This window comes from Phocoena phocoena, chromosome 4 (genome assembly GCF_963924675.1).
Source record: "Phocoena phocoena chromosome 4, mPhoPho1.1, whole genome shotgun sequence".
NCBI classification, from domain to species: Eukaryota; Metazoa; Chordata; class Mammalia; order Artiodactyla; family Phocoenidae; genus Phocoena; species Phocoena phocoena.
In genome coordinates, this window is record NC_089222.1 from 123,271,623 (window position 1) to 123,288,510 (window position 16,888).

Genomic DNA, 16,888 nt, shown 5'->3' on the forward strand with positions numbered 1-16,888 from the left:
GGTCACTCTCCATACCTCCCCTCCTGGGAGCCTGTGCAGCCCGCCACTGCCAGGGTCCCGTGATCCAGGGACAACTTCCCCGGGAGAACGCACGGCGCGCCTCAGGCTGGTGCAACATCACGCTGGCCTCTGCCGCCGCAGGCTTGCCCCACATCCGAACCCCTCCCTTCCCCCGGCCTGAGTGAGCCAGAGCCCCCGAATCAGCTGCTCCTTTAACCCCGTCCTGTCTGAAAGAAGAACAGATGCCCTCAGGCGACCTGCACACAGAGGCGGGTCCAAATCCAAAGCTGAACCCTGGGAGCTGTGTGAACAAAGTAGAGAAAGGGAAATTTCTCCCAGCAGCGTCAGGAACAGTGGATTAAAACTCCACAATTAATTTGATGTACCCTGCATCTGTGGAATACCTGAATAGACAAGAAATCAACCCAAAATTGAGGCAGCAGACTCTGGGAGCAACTGTAGACTTGGGGTTTGCTGTATGCAACTGACTGGTGACTGGTTTTATGTTTATCTTAGTTTAGTATTTAGAGTTTCTGATCATTGGTAGATGTGTTTATTGATTTGGTTGCTCGCTTCCTTTTTTTTTTAAGTATATAGATATATATTTTTTCATTTTTCTCTTTTTGTGAGTTTATATGTGTATGCTTCTTTGTGTAATTTTGTCTGTTGTGTAGGTTTGCTTTTACCATTTGTCCTAGGGTTCTGTCTCTCTCTCTTTTTTTTTTTTTTTAGTATAGTTTTTAGCACTTGTTATCATTGGTGGATTTGTTTTTTGGTCTGGTTGCTCTCTTCTTTCTTTTTTTTTCTTTTTTTAAATAACTTTTTATTTTTTTATTTTTAATAATTTAATTTTGTTTTATTTTAATAACTTATTTTATTTAATTTTATTTTGTTATTTCTTTTTTTTCCTCCCTTTTCTTCTGAGCTGTGTGGCTAACAGGGTCTTGGTGGTCTGGCTGGGTGTCAGGCCTGTGTCTCTGCAGTGGGAGAGCCAAGTTCAGGACATTGGTCCACCAGAGACCTTCCGGCTCCACGTAATATCAAACGGTGAAACCTCTCCCAGAGATCTCCCTCTCAACGGTAAGACCCCCTGCTCCACTCAATGACCAGCAAACTACAGTGCTGGACACCCTATGCAAAACAACTAGCAAGATAGGAACACAAACCCACCCCAAAACAGAGTGGCTGCCTAAAATCATAATAAGGTCACAAACACCCCAAAACACACCACCTGATGTGGTCCTGCCCACCAGAAAGACAAGATCCAGCCTCATCCACCAGAACACAGGAACTAGTCCTCTCCACCAGGAAGCCTACACAACCTGCTGAACCAACCTTAGCCACTGGGGGCAAACACCAAAAACAATGGGAACTACAAACCTGCAGCCTATGAAAAGGAGACCCCAAACACAGTGTGTTAAGCAAAATGATAAGACAGAGAAACACACAGCAGATGAAGGAGCAAGGTAAAAACCCACCAGACCAAACAAATGAAGAGGAAATAGGCAGTCTACCTGAAAAAGAATTCAGAGTAATGATAGTAAAGATGATCCAAAATCTTGGAAATAGAATGGAGAAAATACAAGAAATGTTTAAAAAGGACCTAGAAGAACTAAAGAGCTGACAAACAATGATGAAAACACAATAAATGAAATTAAAAATTCTCTAGAAGGCATCAATAGCAGAATAACTGAGGCAGAAGAACGGATAAGTGACCTGGAAGATAAAATAGTGAAAGTAACTACTGTAGACCAGAATAAAGAAAAAAGAATGAAAAGAATTGAGGACAGTCTTAGAGACCTCTGGGACAACATTAAATGCACCAATATTTGAATGACAGGGGTCCCAGAAGAAGAAGAGAAATAGAAAGGGACTGAAAAAATATCTTAAGAGATTGTAGTTGAAAACTTTCCTAATATGGGAAAGGAAATAGTCAATCAAGTCCAGGAAGAACAGAGAGTCCCATACAGGATAAATCCAAGTAGAAACATGCCAAGATATATATTAATCAAACTATCAAAAATTAAATACAAAGAAAAAATACTAAAAGCAGCAAGGGAAAAACAACAAATCACATACAAAGGAATCCCCATAAGGTTAACAGGTGATCTTTTAGCAGAAACTGTGTAAGCCAGAAGGGAGGGCAGGATATATTTAAAGTGATGAAAAGGAAAAACATACAACCAAGATTACTCTACCCAGCAAGGATCTCATTCAGATTCAGCAGAGAAAATAAAACCTTTACAGACAAACAAATGCTAAGAGAATTCAGCACCACCAAACCAGCTTTACAACAAATGCTAAAGGAACTTCCCTAGGCAGGAAACACAAGAGAAGGAAAAGACCTACAGAACAAACCCAAAGCAACAAAGAAAATGGTAATAAGAATATACATATCGATAATTACCTTAAATGTAAATGGATTAAATGCTCCAATCAACAGACATAGACAGGCTGAATGGATTCAAAAACAAGACCCTTATATTGCTGTCTACAAGAGACCACTTCAGACCTAGTGACACATACAGACTGAAAGTGAGGGGTTGGAAAAACATATTCTTTGCAAATAGAAATCAAAAGAAAGCTGGAGTAGCAATTTTCATATGAGACAAAATAGACTTAAAGACTATTACAAGAGACAAAGAAGGACACTATGTAATGATCAAGGGATCAATCCAAGAAGAAGATATAACAATTGGAAATATGTATGCACCCAACATAGGAGCACCTCTGTACATAAGGCAAATGCTAACAGCCGTAAAAGGGGTTATCGACAGTGATACAATCATGGTAGGGGACTTTAACAGCCCACTTTCACCAATGGACAGATCATCCAAAATGAAAATAAATAAGGAAACACAAGTTTTAAATGATACATTAAGCAAGATGGACTTAATTGATATTTATATGATATTCCATCCAAAAACAACAGAATACACTTTCTTCTCAAGTGCTCATGGAACATTCTCTAGGATAGATCATATTTTGGGTCACAAATCAAGCCTCAGTAAATTTAAGAAAATTGAAAATGTATTAAGTACCTTTTCAGACCACAATGTAATGAGACTAGATATCAATTACAAGAAAAAATTCGTAAGAAATACAAACACATGGAGGCTAAACAATACACTACTTAATAACGAAGTCATCACTGAAGAAATCAAAGAGGAAATCAAAAAAAAATATCTAGAAACAAATGACAATGAAAACAAGATGATGCAAAACCTATAGGATGCAGCAAAAGCAGTTCTAAGAGGGAAGTTTATAGCAACACAACCATACCTCAAGAAACAAGAAACATCTCAAATAAACAACCTAACCTTATACCTAAAGCAATTAGAGAAAGAAGGACAAAAAAATCCCCAAGTCAGCAGAAGGAAAGAAATCATCAGATCAGAAATAAATGAAAAAGGAATGAAGGAAATGATAACAAAGATCTATAAAACTAAAAGCTGGTTCTTTGAGAAGAAATTGATAAACCACTAGCCAGACTCATCAAGAAGAAAAGGGAGAAGACTTAAATCAATAGAATTAGAAATGAAAAAGGAGAAGTAACAACTGACACTGAAGAAATACAAAGGATCATGAGAGATTGCTACAAGCAACTCTATGCCAATAAAATGGACAACCTGGAAGAAATAGACAAATTCTTAGGAAAGCAGAACCTTCCCAGACTGAACCAAGAAGAAATAGAAACTATAAACTGACAAATCAAGCACCGAAATTGAGACTGTTATTAAAAATCTTCCAACAAACAAAAACCCAGGACCAGATGGCTTCACAGGTGAATTCTATCAAACATTTAGAGAAGAGCTAACACCTATCCTTCTCAAACTCTTCCAAAATATAGCAGAGGGAGGAACACTCCCAAACTCATTCTGTGAGACCACCATCACCCTGAAACCAAAACCAGACAAAGATGTCACAAAGAAAGAAAATTACAAGCCAATATCACTGTTGAACATAGATGCAAAAATCCTCAGCAAAATATTATCAAACAGAATTCAACAGCACATTAAAAGGATCATACACCATGATCAAGTAGGGTTTATCCCAGGAATGCAAGGACTCTTTAATATATGAAATCAATCAATGTGATACACCATATTAACAAGTTGAAGAAGAAAAACCATATGATCATCTCAACAGATGCAGAACAAGCTTTTGACAAAATTCAACACCCATTTATGATAAAAACCCTCCAGAAAGTAGGCATAGAGGGAACTTACCTCAACATAATAAAGACCATATATGACAAACCCACAGCCAACATCATTCTCAATGGTGAAAAGCTGAAACCATTTCCTCTAAGATCAGGAATAAGACAAGGGTGTCCACTCTCACCACTATTATTCAGCATAGTTTTGGAATTTTTAGCCACAGAAATAAGAGAAGAAAAAGAAATAAAAGGAATCCAAATCAGAAAAGAAAAAGTAAAGCTGTCACTGTTTGCAGATGACATGATACTACCCATAGAGAAGCCTAAAGATGCTACCAGAAAACTACTAGAGCTAATCAATGAATTTGGTAAACTAGCAGGATACAAATTATGCACAGAAATCTCTTGCATTTCTACACACTAATGGTGACAAACCTGAAAGAGAAATTCAGGAAATACTCCCATTTACTATTGCAACAAAAAGAATAAAATACCTAGAAATAAACCTACCTAAGGAGGCAAAAGACCTCTGTGCAGAAAACTATAAGACACTGATGAAAGAAATTAAAGATGATACAAACAGATCGAGAGATATACTATGTTCTTGGATTGGAAGAGTCAGCATGTGAAAATGACTATACTACTCAAAGCAATCTACAGATTCAATGCAATCCCTATCAAACTATGAATGGCATTTTTTCACAGACCTGGAACAAAAAGATTCACAATTTGTATGGAAACACAAAAGACCCCTAATAGCCAAAGCAATCTTGAGAAAGAAAAATGGAGCTGGAGGAATCAGGCTCCCGGACTTCAGACTATACTACAAAGCTACAATAATCAAGAAAGTATGGTACTGGCACAAACACAGAAATATAGATCATTGGAACAGGATAGAAAGCCCAGAGATAAACCCATGCACATATTGTCACCTTATTTTTGATAAAGGAGGAAAGAATATACAATGGAGAAAAGACAGCCTTGTCCATAAGTGGTGCTGGGAAAACTGGACAGCTACATGTAAAAAATGAAATTAGAATACTCCCTAACGCCTTACACAAAAATAAAGTCAAAATGGATTAAAGACCTAAATGTAAGGCCAGACACTATCAAACTCTTAGAGGAAAACATAGGTAGAACACTCTATGACATAAACCAAAGCAAGATCCTTTTTCACCCACCTCCTAGAAAAATGGAAATAAAAACAAAAATAAACAAATGTGACCTAATGAAACAAAAGCTTTTGCACAGCAAAGGAAACGAGCAAAGGAAAGACGAAAAGACAACCCTCAGAATGGCAGAAAATATTTGCAAATGAAGTAACTGGCAAGGGATTAATCTCCAAAATTTACAAGCAGCTCATGCATTTCAATATCAAAAAGACAAACAACCCAATCCAAAAATGGGCAGAAGAGCTAAAAGACTTTTATCCAAAGAAGATAAGCAGATTGCCAACAAACACATGAAAGCATGCTCAACATCACCACTAATCATTAGAGAAATGCAAATCAAAACTACAATGAGGTATCACCTCACACCAGTCAGAATTGCCATCATCAAAAAATCTACAAACAATAAATGCTAGAGAGGATGTGGAGAAAAGGGGACCCTCCTGCACTCTTGGTAGGAATGTAAACTGATACAGCCACTATGGAGCACAGAATGGAGGTTCCTATAAAACTATAAATAGAACTACCATACTACCCAGCAATCCCACTACTGGGCATATACCCTGAGAAAACCATAATTCAAAAAGAGTCATGTACCACAATGTTCATTGCAGCTCTATTTACAATAGCCAGGACATGAAAGCCACCTAAGTGAGCATCGACAGATGAATGGTAAAGAAGATGTGGCACATATATACAATGGAAGATTACTCAGCCATAAAAAGAAATGAAATTGAGTTATCTGTAGCGAGGTGGATGGACTGTCATACAGAGTCAAGTAAGTCAGAAAGAGAAAAATAAATACCATATGCTAGCACATATATTGGAATCAAAAAAGAAAAAGAGGTTCCGAAGAACCTACGGACAGGACAGGAATAAAGACGCAGACCTAGAGAATGGACTTAAGGACACTGGGAGGGGGAAGGGTAAGCTGGGCCGAAGTGAGAGAGTGGCATGGACTTATATATACTACCAAATGTAAAATAGATAGCTAGTGGGCAGCAGCAGCATAGCATAGGGAGATCAGCTTGGTGCTTTCCGACCACCTAGAAGGGTGGGGTATGGATGGTGGGAGGGAGACGCAAGAGGGAGGAGATATCAGGATATATGTATATGTATAGGTGATTCACTTTGTTATACAGCAGAAACTAACACACCATTGTGAAGCAATTATATTCCAATAAAGAAGTTAAAAAAAATTTTAAATAAAAAATAAATAAAATAGAAAATAAAGAATGAGGGGGGCATAGAGTGTCATATGTAGTCAAATGTGTCTGCCACAGGGATGTTGAAAGGGTCCTTTCTGACAAAGAATGAGAATCGATATTTACTAAGCACTTACAGTGTACCATTTTTCTGTGCTTTGTATGTGTGATCTAATTTAATTCGTCAAACTTCCCTATGAGGTTAATTCTTTTTTATAGAAGGGGATGTGCATAGATTTTGAAGAGTTTAAATGACTTGTCAAACTCACAAAGCTGCTCAGTGGCAAACCTGGGTTTGGAACCCAGTCTGGCTGGCAACAGAGTCATCTTTCCTTATCAGGTCGCTGTGAAAGTGTTAATATTGTTCGTCATTTTACTATTGTTAAGTTTAAGCATGGTGGGTAAGGATACTACTGACTTCCTTTGTGAACAGTCTAGGTTAATCTGCTAAGAAAACTATTATACTCGCTCTTATTTAATATCTGTATTTACACATCTTTTACTGTCATTTTAAAATTTTACAAGTAAGGTAATTAAGAGATAGAATGATAAAGCAATTTACCTGCAGTCACATGGCTGTGAAGGGGCCAGAGGGGTATTTGAAGGAAGGCTTACTTTGAATTTGAAGGCCTGAGTGCCTGCCACTATACAATGGTTAAGGTTTATACTTGTATTATGGGAGGGGTAGGGTAATACATTTGGAATAAAACAAGTTGCATAAACCTGGCTAGCTCTTCAGAAATTTATAGTATAAAATAAACTTTTTTTTTAAGGAATATATATTTAATTCTCTTATGTTTTTCCAAACTAGACAGGAGAAGGGTATTCTCAAGTTTAAGGAGGCCAAGGAAAGACATTCATTTGATTTCTGGAAGAGTTGGATGAAAAATAGAAATGGAGACCAGGGTCTTCTTTATAGGGAGAAGTTGAAACTGTGAAAGAGGAATATTGATTTGAAACTGACTACTGAGACAGGTTAAATATTAAAATGTGTGTCATTATGTAGACTCACTAATCAGGGTACTAATCTAGTACATACCTAGAGTAAGATGTGAACTACATCAATTCCTGACCTCTAGATGGTTTCTTCCTGAGACTACACAGTGAATTAAAAGGCAGGATAGAGACTGAGGTGCTGCACAGTGAATTAAAATGCAGAATAAAGATTGAGGTGCTTATGGTATAAAACTGTGTGCCTGCTCTATAATTACTGTTTCTTAGCCATTTTTTTCCCATACCAGGTACTCTCACCAACACTGCGTTTGTTCTGAATGGTCAAATATGTAAAGTTATATATATTTATGTGTGTAAGAGTGTGTGTGTTTGTGTGTGTGTGTATACACACACATATACATATGTATATAAAAATTTTGGGAAACCATCTCATTATTCCATGCTACTTTAAAATGGTTGCTATATTTCTTTCATTACTTTCATTATTGCTGAAATTCACAAATATCTTAAATGATTTTTTTCTTCAATTATTTTTTTGAACATCTTTATTGGAGTATAATTGCTTTACAATGGTGTGTTAGTTTCTGCTTTATAACAAAGTGAATCACTTATACATATACATATATCCCCATATCTCTTCCCTCTTGCATCTCCCTCCCTCCCACCCTCCCTATCCCACCCCTCTAGGTGGTCACAAAGCACCGAGCTGATCTCCCTGTGCTATGCATCTGCTTCTCACTAGCTGGCTATTTTACATTTGGTAGTGTATATATGTCCATGACACTCTCTCACTTTGTCCCAGCTTACCCTTCCCCCTCCCTGTATCCTCAAGTCCATTCTCTAGTAGGTCTGTGTCTTTATTCCCATCTTGCCCTTAGGTTATTCATGACCATTTTGTTTGTTTGTTTTTTAGATTCCAGATATATGTGTTAGCATACGGTATTTGTTTTTCTCTTTCTGACTTACTTCGCTCTGTATGACAGACTCTAGGTCCATCCACCTCACTACAAATAACTCAATTTCGTTTCTTTTTATGGCTGAGTAATATTCCATTGTATGTATGTGCCACATCTTCGTTATCCATTCATCTGTTGATGGACACTTAGGTTGCTTCCATGTCCTGGCTATTGTAAGTAGAGCTGCAATGAACATTTTGGTACATGACTCTTTTTGAATTATGGTTTTCTCAGGGTATATGCCCAGTAGTGGGATTGCTGGGTCCTATGTTAGTTCTATTTTTAATTTTTAAGGAACCTCCATACTCTTCTCCATAGTGGCTGTATCAATTTAAATTCCCACCAAGAGTGCAAGTGGGTTCCCTTTTCTCCACATCCTCTCCAGCATTTATTGTTTGTAGATTTTTTGATGATGGCCATCCTGACCAGTGTGAGATGATATCTCATTGTAGTTTAGATTTGCATTTCCTCAAAGAAGAAAATTTACTCTATGATAAAACATTGGAGTTATTATTCACACTTTGTGTAACTGAAGACTAATTAGCCAGTGTTTAATTTCTCAAGACTACCAAACAATATCTGTTGTCTTTCTGTTTCACAAAATGAACAGCTAAAGAGCTCCTTCACCTTAGTTTTTTAAAACAAACTCCCAGCATACAAGTATTCATAGTTTATGATGTTTTTCATCAAAACATATTCCCTGAATATAGATAAAATCGGCATTTGGAGCTGTGGTTCCAGCTTAGGGACTGTAATTGAAATGCATGCACAGGCTTGAATCCTTCATTTCCATTTTCCCCAATTTGTAATTGAGGAGAAGGAAGGCTGCCAAGTTTCTAACAGTGTTATACCCTCCTTTACATAGCATTGCACAACTGAGTTAAAACATTTCATGTTCCACAGCTGCTGAAAAAATTGCCTAACCTACTTGTAATATCACAGTAAGGACTGGATCATGAAGTTGTAGATATAGATTCTCTTGTATCTCAGCAGTTGATTGCCATGTCCCTTTTGAGGATTACTAAGTAGATAATCTGCTTCTATTTCTGATGACAGAGAACAAATTCATTTGTGTAAAAAGCTTTTGTGAGATATGTTGGTAATGTTTTTCATATAAAGCATATCCATATTTGCAGGTATTCAAGACAACTGAGCTCCCTTATTTGCATTAAAGTCATAGTGTTCAAATTAGATAGATAGTTTCTCTTATCTTTATCATTGACTGGTTTGCAGTTTTATGGAAATAAGTATTTTGAGAGGAGCTTTCCTTTTTCTATAAATGGCACTGAATGGTCTCATTTTTAAAGATCTCTTTGATATTCTTTTACTCCTTATGGTTCGGTTTGACACCAGTCAAAATTGTTTCTAGAGTGTTCAGAATTCACATCACGTGGCTGGTTGTTGAAGCATTCTGGCCGAATGTTGGGTACTAAATGGATTCATGCCAGCACATGGCAGGTCCAGGCACTGAGGCCAGTGGCTGCTAAGTGCTGGGGGGAAACTCTTTCCCCTGCAAAAGTTAGTAGTGGTTTCCTGCGAATAAATTTGGATCCTGTGACCCAAATGGTGTTTTCAAGGAATAACTCAACATCTGTGTTTTATTTCCATCTCTGTTCCACACTCAGTGAAGCCCAGATTTCTACTTATAATTAATATCTAAATATCTTTACATCCCCCTTAGCTTCAAAGCAAAATCTTTGATAATTTTATTTTCACAAATTACTATTTTGGCTTGTGGGCATGCAAACACTTTGAGCCTTTAAGATATGCTTCCATACCAGAGGCTGTGTAATGGTTAAGAGCACAGAGTCTGAAACCTGGCAGATTTGAGTTCAAGTCCTGCTCACCCACTTGTTTGTTGAGCCAATGCTCATCTAGATCTTCAACAAGGGATTCACTTCTCTATTCCTTAATATTCTCATCTGTAAAATGGGAATAATAGTGCTGCTCATATAGTAACTGTTCCATTATTATTAGCTATCATCATTAATATTGCTACAGAGCCAAGTTTAATTACATATTTTTGATATGTAATTGATTTTATTTGATATGTTTTGATTTCATTACCAAGCTTCTTTAAAAGGTTTCCAAAAGGAATTTAGCTCTATGAAAAACAATGCTCTGGTAAGATGTCAGAGTATTTTTGAGGCAGGTATTACTTTTGGAAAGCTACATTATCACCTTGCCATTGATTACATTCTGTTTAGTTTTCCCACAGTTTGCTAAGAGCAGATGGCAGTTGGTAAGTTTGGCATTTGGGGTTTTAATGGTATCTAGGATTTGTGTTCTTCTTTGTTAGCTGGTTACCATCATGGTGCAGGCTTCACAGCTGAGGCAGATTGAATAATTGAGAGTTTATTACTTGACCAACATAGAGCTGTCTAAATCCTGAATCCAGTGCAAAGTTGGGTCTCTCTCTCAGGGCTGTCCTCCCCTCTCAAGGACTTCCCCCGTCATCCCCCAGCTCCACTCAGATTCCTGTCTGGGTTTAGGTGTAAGCTTATGTCCTTGTTTTTTTCTCTACTCATCTCCATTCTTTTTTTTTTTTTTTTTTTTTTTTTTTTTTGCGATACGCGGGCCTCTCACTGCTGTTGCCTCTTCCGTTGCGGAGCACAGGCTCCGGACGCGCAGGCTCAGCAGCCATGGCTCACGGGCCTAGTCACTCCGCGGCATGTGGGGTCCTCCCGGATCGGGGCACGAACCCGTGTCCCCTGCATCGGCAGGTGGACTCTCAACCACTGCGCCACCAGGGAGGCCCCTACTCGTCTCCATTCTTAACTCACGTGAAGCTCTTGTTTCCACCTGGACTTTGAGCAGTGTCTGTACTATTGGCATTCCACATAGTCTGTATGTTTGATGCGCTGTGGTTCCCACACTACTGAATAAGCCTTCGCCTCCTCTCCCACTGGCTCTGGTTAAGCTCAGAGGATTAGCAGTTCCTTTCTCATGAGCTGGCTAGTTATGTTCCTGACCTATAGCTTATGCTACTCGGTTTCCTGGTTTAAGCTTTAGGGATCTTCCCTCAACCGAGGTGGGTCAGTGACAGTTTATTCTCCTCTAATATCTGCATCATGATTAAGGAATTGTAGAAACACATGTTAAAGCATTTTCACATTGCAGTAGTCAGTGAAGACTTGGGGGAGGGGTACAACTTGGGCCCTCTCTGGTCAACTAGACTTCTCTGTCGGTGTTCCCTGCTAGAGTCAGTCATTCTGGTGCTCCTTCCAGGCTTACCGATGTGCTCTCAAATCTGTCAGTGGTGGTGGGAGTAGAGATTACGATTGTAGGGAAGATAAGGATGATAGGGTGAGCTGCCCAATTGCCTTCTGGGTCCTGCCAAGAATTACATCATAAGGAAGGAAAAGGGAATCCTCTAAGAGATTCTTGAGACTCTCTGTTTTTTATCCTTTCCAACAACTGGTTGATTCTTGCCTTTTTAGGGAATGAGAAACTATTCTTATAACAGATTCATTCTTTTTCTTCCCCCTAGGGATCGTTTCTTATAACGTCTTTGCTCTGAGTCATTAGTTATTGATATTTAAAGGGATACTTTTATGAAAACTCTCCTTTTTTTCAAGGAGACTGAATTTTGACTCTAAAATTTTTGCATTCAAGGCAATCCATTTTGCCATGGTCTAGTTAAAAGTAGTGTTTGAAAATCAAAGCTGATAATGACTTTTTGATTCTCAACTCTTGCCATCCAGGCAAGTGTTGGATAACTCACTCAACTCACTGGGTGGAAGGTGACAGACAGCAAGCAGGGTTTAGAGATCTGAAAGGTGATAAAGACTAAATATGTAGACATGTAAGAAAGAAATAATGGAAATACATACTAGGAGAGAAAACTGAGTAAATAGTGATTACTCTGTTTACAAAAAGTAGAAGGATTGATTTGATCCTCCACTTGAAATTCCAGAATAATTCTTAGAGGTAGCTTTTTAGACCCTTCGCAAGCTGGCCTTTCTAAATTCTCTCCACTTACCTCAATTTATCATATAAAATGAAGCTCAAACCCTGCTTCATTTTTGAAACCTTTCTCTTTTTTTCCCCAGCTTTACTGAGATATTTTGACATACACTATTATTTGAAACCTTTCTTAATTGCCCCAAACCACCTTTCTTTGTTATAAACCACTAGAATTTGTATTAGTGCTGCTCATTTCGACATGTAATCTCATACATTCCTGGGTTATTTTAAGTGTTTTAATTTCATTAATCTTGTCTTTTAAATGAGATTCTAGTTTAGAGACAAAAGTTTTATGTTATGTGGTGCTCATAGTGGATGCTCAGAAATAATTGTTGAAAAAAAAATGATGCTCTCATGTTGCTATTTATATTTAGAGTAGAAGCAGAATTCAAAACTAACAAAAATTTGAGTTAAAAAAATAGATAAATACCTGACTGTGGGAACTATTATAAATAAGCAAATTATAATTATAAAAGTTATAGAATATTTACTCTTTTAAAATCCTTAAAGATGAACATACACTTATGTGATTACAACAGTTTTGGTGGAAATATAAATTAAATAATCAAATTTGCCTCTAAGTTCTTTGACAATATATACTTAAAAATTAGTTAATATTGTGTGCTTTTCCTTCTTTATTTACATTAACTCAGTAGTTCATTGACAACTTAATAACAGATATTTACATTTCACCTTGTTAGTAATCTTTCTTATAAATTTTCAGAGAAGATAGCAAGTAAATATAATAGTCAAAAACCCAGAGGCTGATCTTTGCATATACAGTTTAGTTAATTACATGCATGTCCAGCCTACCTAAATAAGTTCAGTTTTTTTCCTGGCTCTGAATGCTCTGTAGTAAAATCAATTTCAGTTATAAAAAATATGGAATGACTTTTCAAATACCACTATCCAGAAAAATGTTATTTGAATTATTTTGTTACCAAACTATTATATTAGTTAATATTTATCCCCAGTTAATTTATTCTGAAAATTTTGTGTCTAGAGAACAGTCTATAATATGTATATTTTGATATAATTGCAAAATTCAGCATCATTTCTTTTAAATAGCTCATGTATGTTCATGTAATATTATAAAGTATTAATACTTTCTGAGTAATCTATTGTTGATTAATTTTAATGTTTCGCCTGATGAAACAAGTGTTACAACTCATCATTTGTCAGTTTAATTTTAACAGAGAAAAGGTCAGAAAGTCAGAAGTGATTTGTACATGAATATATGCCTTACAAAAATTAAATAACAAAAATAGGAATAACAGAAGCATATGAGTTAAAATAGAAGTCAACCGTCATAAAAATATTTATAATTTAAGATAAAATATTCCTAAATATTTAATTTACTTCAAAATGGATTAAGATTTTTGTCTGCAAATGTGAAAATTTATTTGTGGTCATGCTGTGAAAGATATGCATGTTCAATAGTACTCTTAAAATTCTAAATAAGTGGGGCTTCCCTGGTGACTCAGTGGTTGAGAGTCCGCCTGCCGATGCAGGGGACACGGGTTCGTGCCCTGGTCCAGGAAGATCCCACATGCCGCGGAGCGTCCGGGCCCGTGAGCCATGGCCGCTGAGCCTGCGCGTCCGGAGCCTGTGCTGTGCAACGGGAGAGGCCACAACAGTGAGAGGCCCGCGTACCACAAAAAATAAATAAATAAATAATAAAAAAATAAAAAATCTAAATAAGTGTATGGAAGACAGGAAAGATAATGACAAAAAATCTAAACTAGCTATGTGGCTCCCTTTAAAGTTACATTTAATTCAGAGTTTACTGGGTAAGGGGAAAAAATAGAAGATGGGATATATAATTTTTATTATCAAATGTGGAAACAATACTATTAATCAAAAAGATTAAAATTAATTTATTATGTGGCTTTTCAAGTCAGATAATTTTAAACAGCTTAATAGATGATGGCTTTCTTACTAGTTTTAGAAAAGATCCAGAAACTTTTTTAATAGTACCATTTCTTATAGCCGTCCTTGGAAAGAGCCTAGTGCATAGCATATTGTTATTACTCTGTAATATCATTTACATATATACATATATAAATATACATCAAAGAGATAAGTTTTGTTTAGTGTTTACGATTTAGTTTATGTCTTTTACATAGTTCAATATTTTACATTAAAACAAGGTGTTAAAACATAATTCTAAGTGATGAATGAAAAAGAAAAATTCACAAATGTATCCTTGACAATTTGGACTTCTGTTTCATTCGCTCATTCCCATTCCTATTTGTCAAATCCTTGCTTTGTGCAACCATTGAACTCTATGGGTAATAGAAAGATATATAAGCCTGGGATCTTTTTCACAAGGGATTTACCATCTAGCATCAGCAATAATACACTTATTCCCAAAGCGATAATACAAAGAATATGTGATATTTCCATATAAGTGACAAAATGTGATATCAGCCTGTGAATGCAATTTGATTATATGAGTGTGCACGAAGTGCTGAGAATTCGATTGAAACAACACAGTGAAAATGAGTTTCTGACTCAGGATGAGCTAGAAAATCAACCAGTTTTGTTCTGCCACCTACTACAACATATCAGTTCCTTTATGATACCATGACTGGTGGGGTCAGACACCTTGCTTTTCCTCATACATTTCTCCCCTGGAGCAAAGAAGATGGTTAGGTTTTGTGTTTTCCAGAGAATTTCTGTAAAAAAAAACCTGAGGAACTTGAAATGTTTCTTTTTAAGAAACGGACTTGCAAATTCTTTTAATCAACATCCTGATTTTACAAGTGAAAAGGAAAAGAATCCCTTAAAGGGATGAGTGACTTGTCAGTTTTTCACAGCTAGCAAGTAGCTTGGCTTGATCTAAATCAACATTTTGACTTAAGTAGAAAAATCTCAAATAGTTCATATTAGGAGAAGAAAGTTTTGTGTTAGGTCAGAATTACATGTGCTTTGAAAAATTATTTTAAATGCACCACATTATTCTTTCCAATATTTTATCCAAATATCCATTATAGTCTTTTATTCCGAAGGGAAAAGATTTAAAATTTTACAAGTGGAAGTGCATTAATATGATTTATCTCTCCAGGAGTGACAATACCTTTATATCAGAAAGTACATTTCCAAGATACTGAGTGTGCCACTGTTTCCTTAATAGTTTATGATTAATTGCAGGAATTCAATTTCTATCTTTTTAAATACTGAAATCACTGTTATTAAAGATGAGAGTCTTCACTGCATCTGAAATAAATGTGTGCATTTTACTTCGAATCAAACTAGTATATTTTATTCTGCAGAAATTTGTTCTACAGTGTGAATGTTTATTTTCCCACATAGTGGGGACATTTTAAAAGTAGAAATAACAGAAACGCTACAACACTTCCAGGGCAAAGGATGCAGTGTTGATAAGATGGAACTAATGAACTAGGTATATTGGAGGTATGAGCTGTTGTTAATCAGAGTGGAAGAGTGGGTCCAGGGGAGCTGAGTTGCAAAGTATATCCACAGATATAGGCAAAGTCTTGGCCAAAGAGTGTTGAGCAAGTTGATAATGCCTTATGGCAAATTATGTGAAGATAAATTTAAGTTCAAGGACAGTCAATATTTTTTATTAATTTATGGATAATAACAGAAGATAGGTAGAAAGGTTAAAGCCCAGAAATCAGTTTGATGAGAGTACTGAGAACTTGGAAAGTGTTGGTGTAACATTGGACTTATCCCAGAAGCATGGTGAGGGTGGGGAAGAGTGGGACTAACATGATACTTGGGAGTAAGAAAGGTTCAGATTGATGATTTTCTAACAATGTGTTAGAGGCAAATAGAAGAATAGTTATCTGAACATAGCTAGGGTTTGTTTGAGAAAAGGAAGAGGTGAGAGAAGAAGGTGTAAAAGCATTTTAAAGTTTGAGATTAAATGCTCAGAATGAAAAATTCTCTTGAAATCTCAGGAAATCCAAGATCAAGGTGCCATCAGATTTAGTGTCTGATGAGAGCTTGCTTCCTGGATCATAGACAGTTGTCTTCTTGCTGTGTCCTCATTGTTAGAAGGGGCTAGGAAGATCACGGAATCCTCTTTTGTAAGGGCACTAATCCCCTTAATGAAGGCTCCACCCTCATGATCTAATCACTCCCTGAAGGCCTCACCTCCTAATATTATCACATCTGGGGTTAGGATTTCAACACATGAATTTAAGGGGTGGGGCACAAACATTCATTCTATAGCAGTGTTTAACCATGACAACTTTCTTATTTTCTTAATGAGTTCTAATTTTTAATTGACCACAGGCAATCTGGGGCAAGTATTAGTTTATATTTCCCATTGCTAGATAAGGGAAGTTCAATTATGTTTTTACTTATTTTAAGACATCTTTGGAGAATCAACTGTTTACCAGTTATTTTGATAAGCACTATGACATAAGTCAGGCTCATAGAGGTGAATAAAACTTTGTCTTTTCCCTCAAGGAACTTTAAGTCTTCTTTGGAGAAAACACTTAAGCAGAC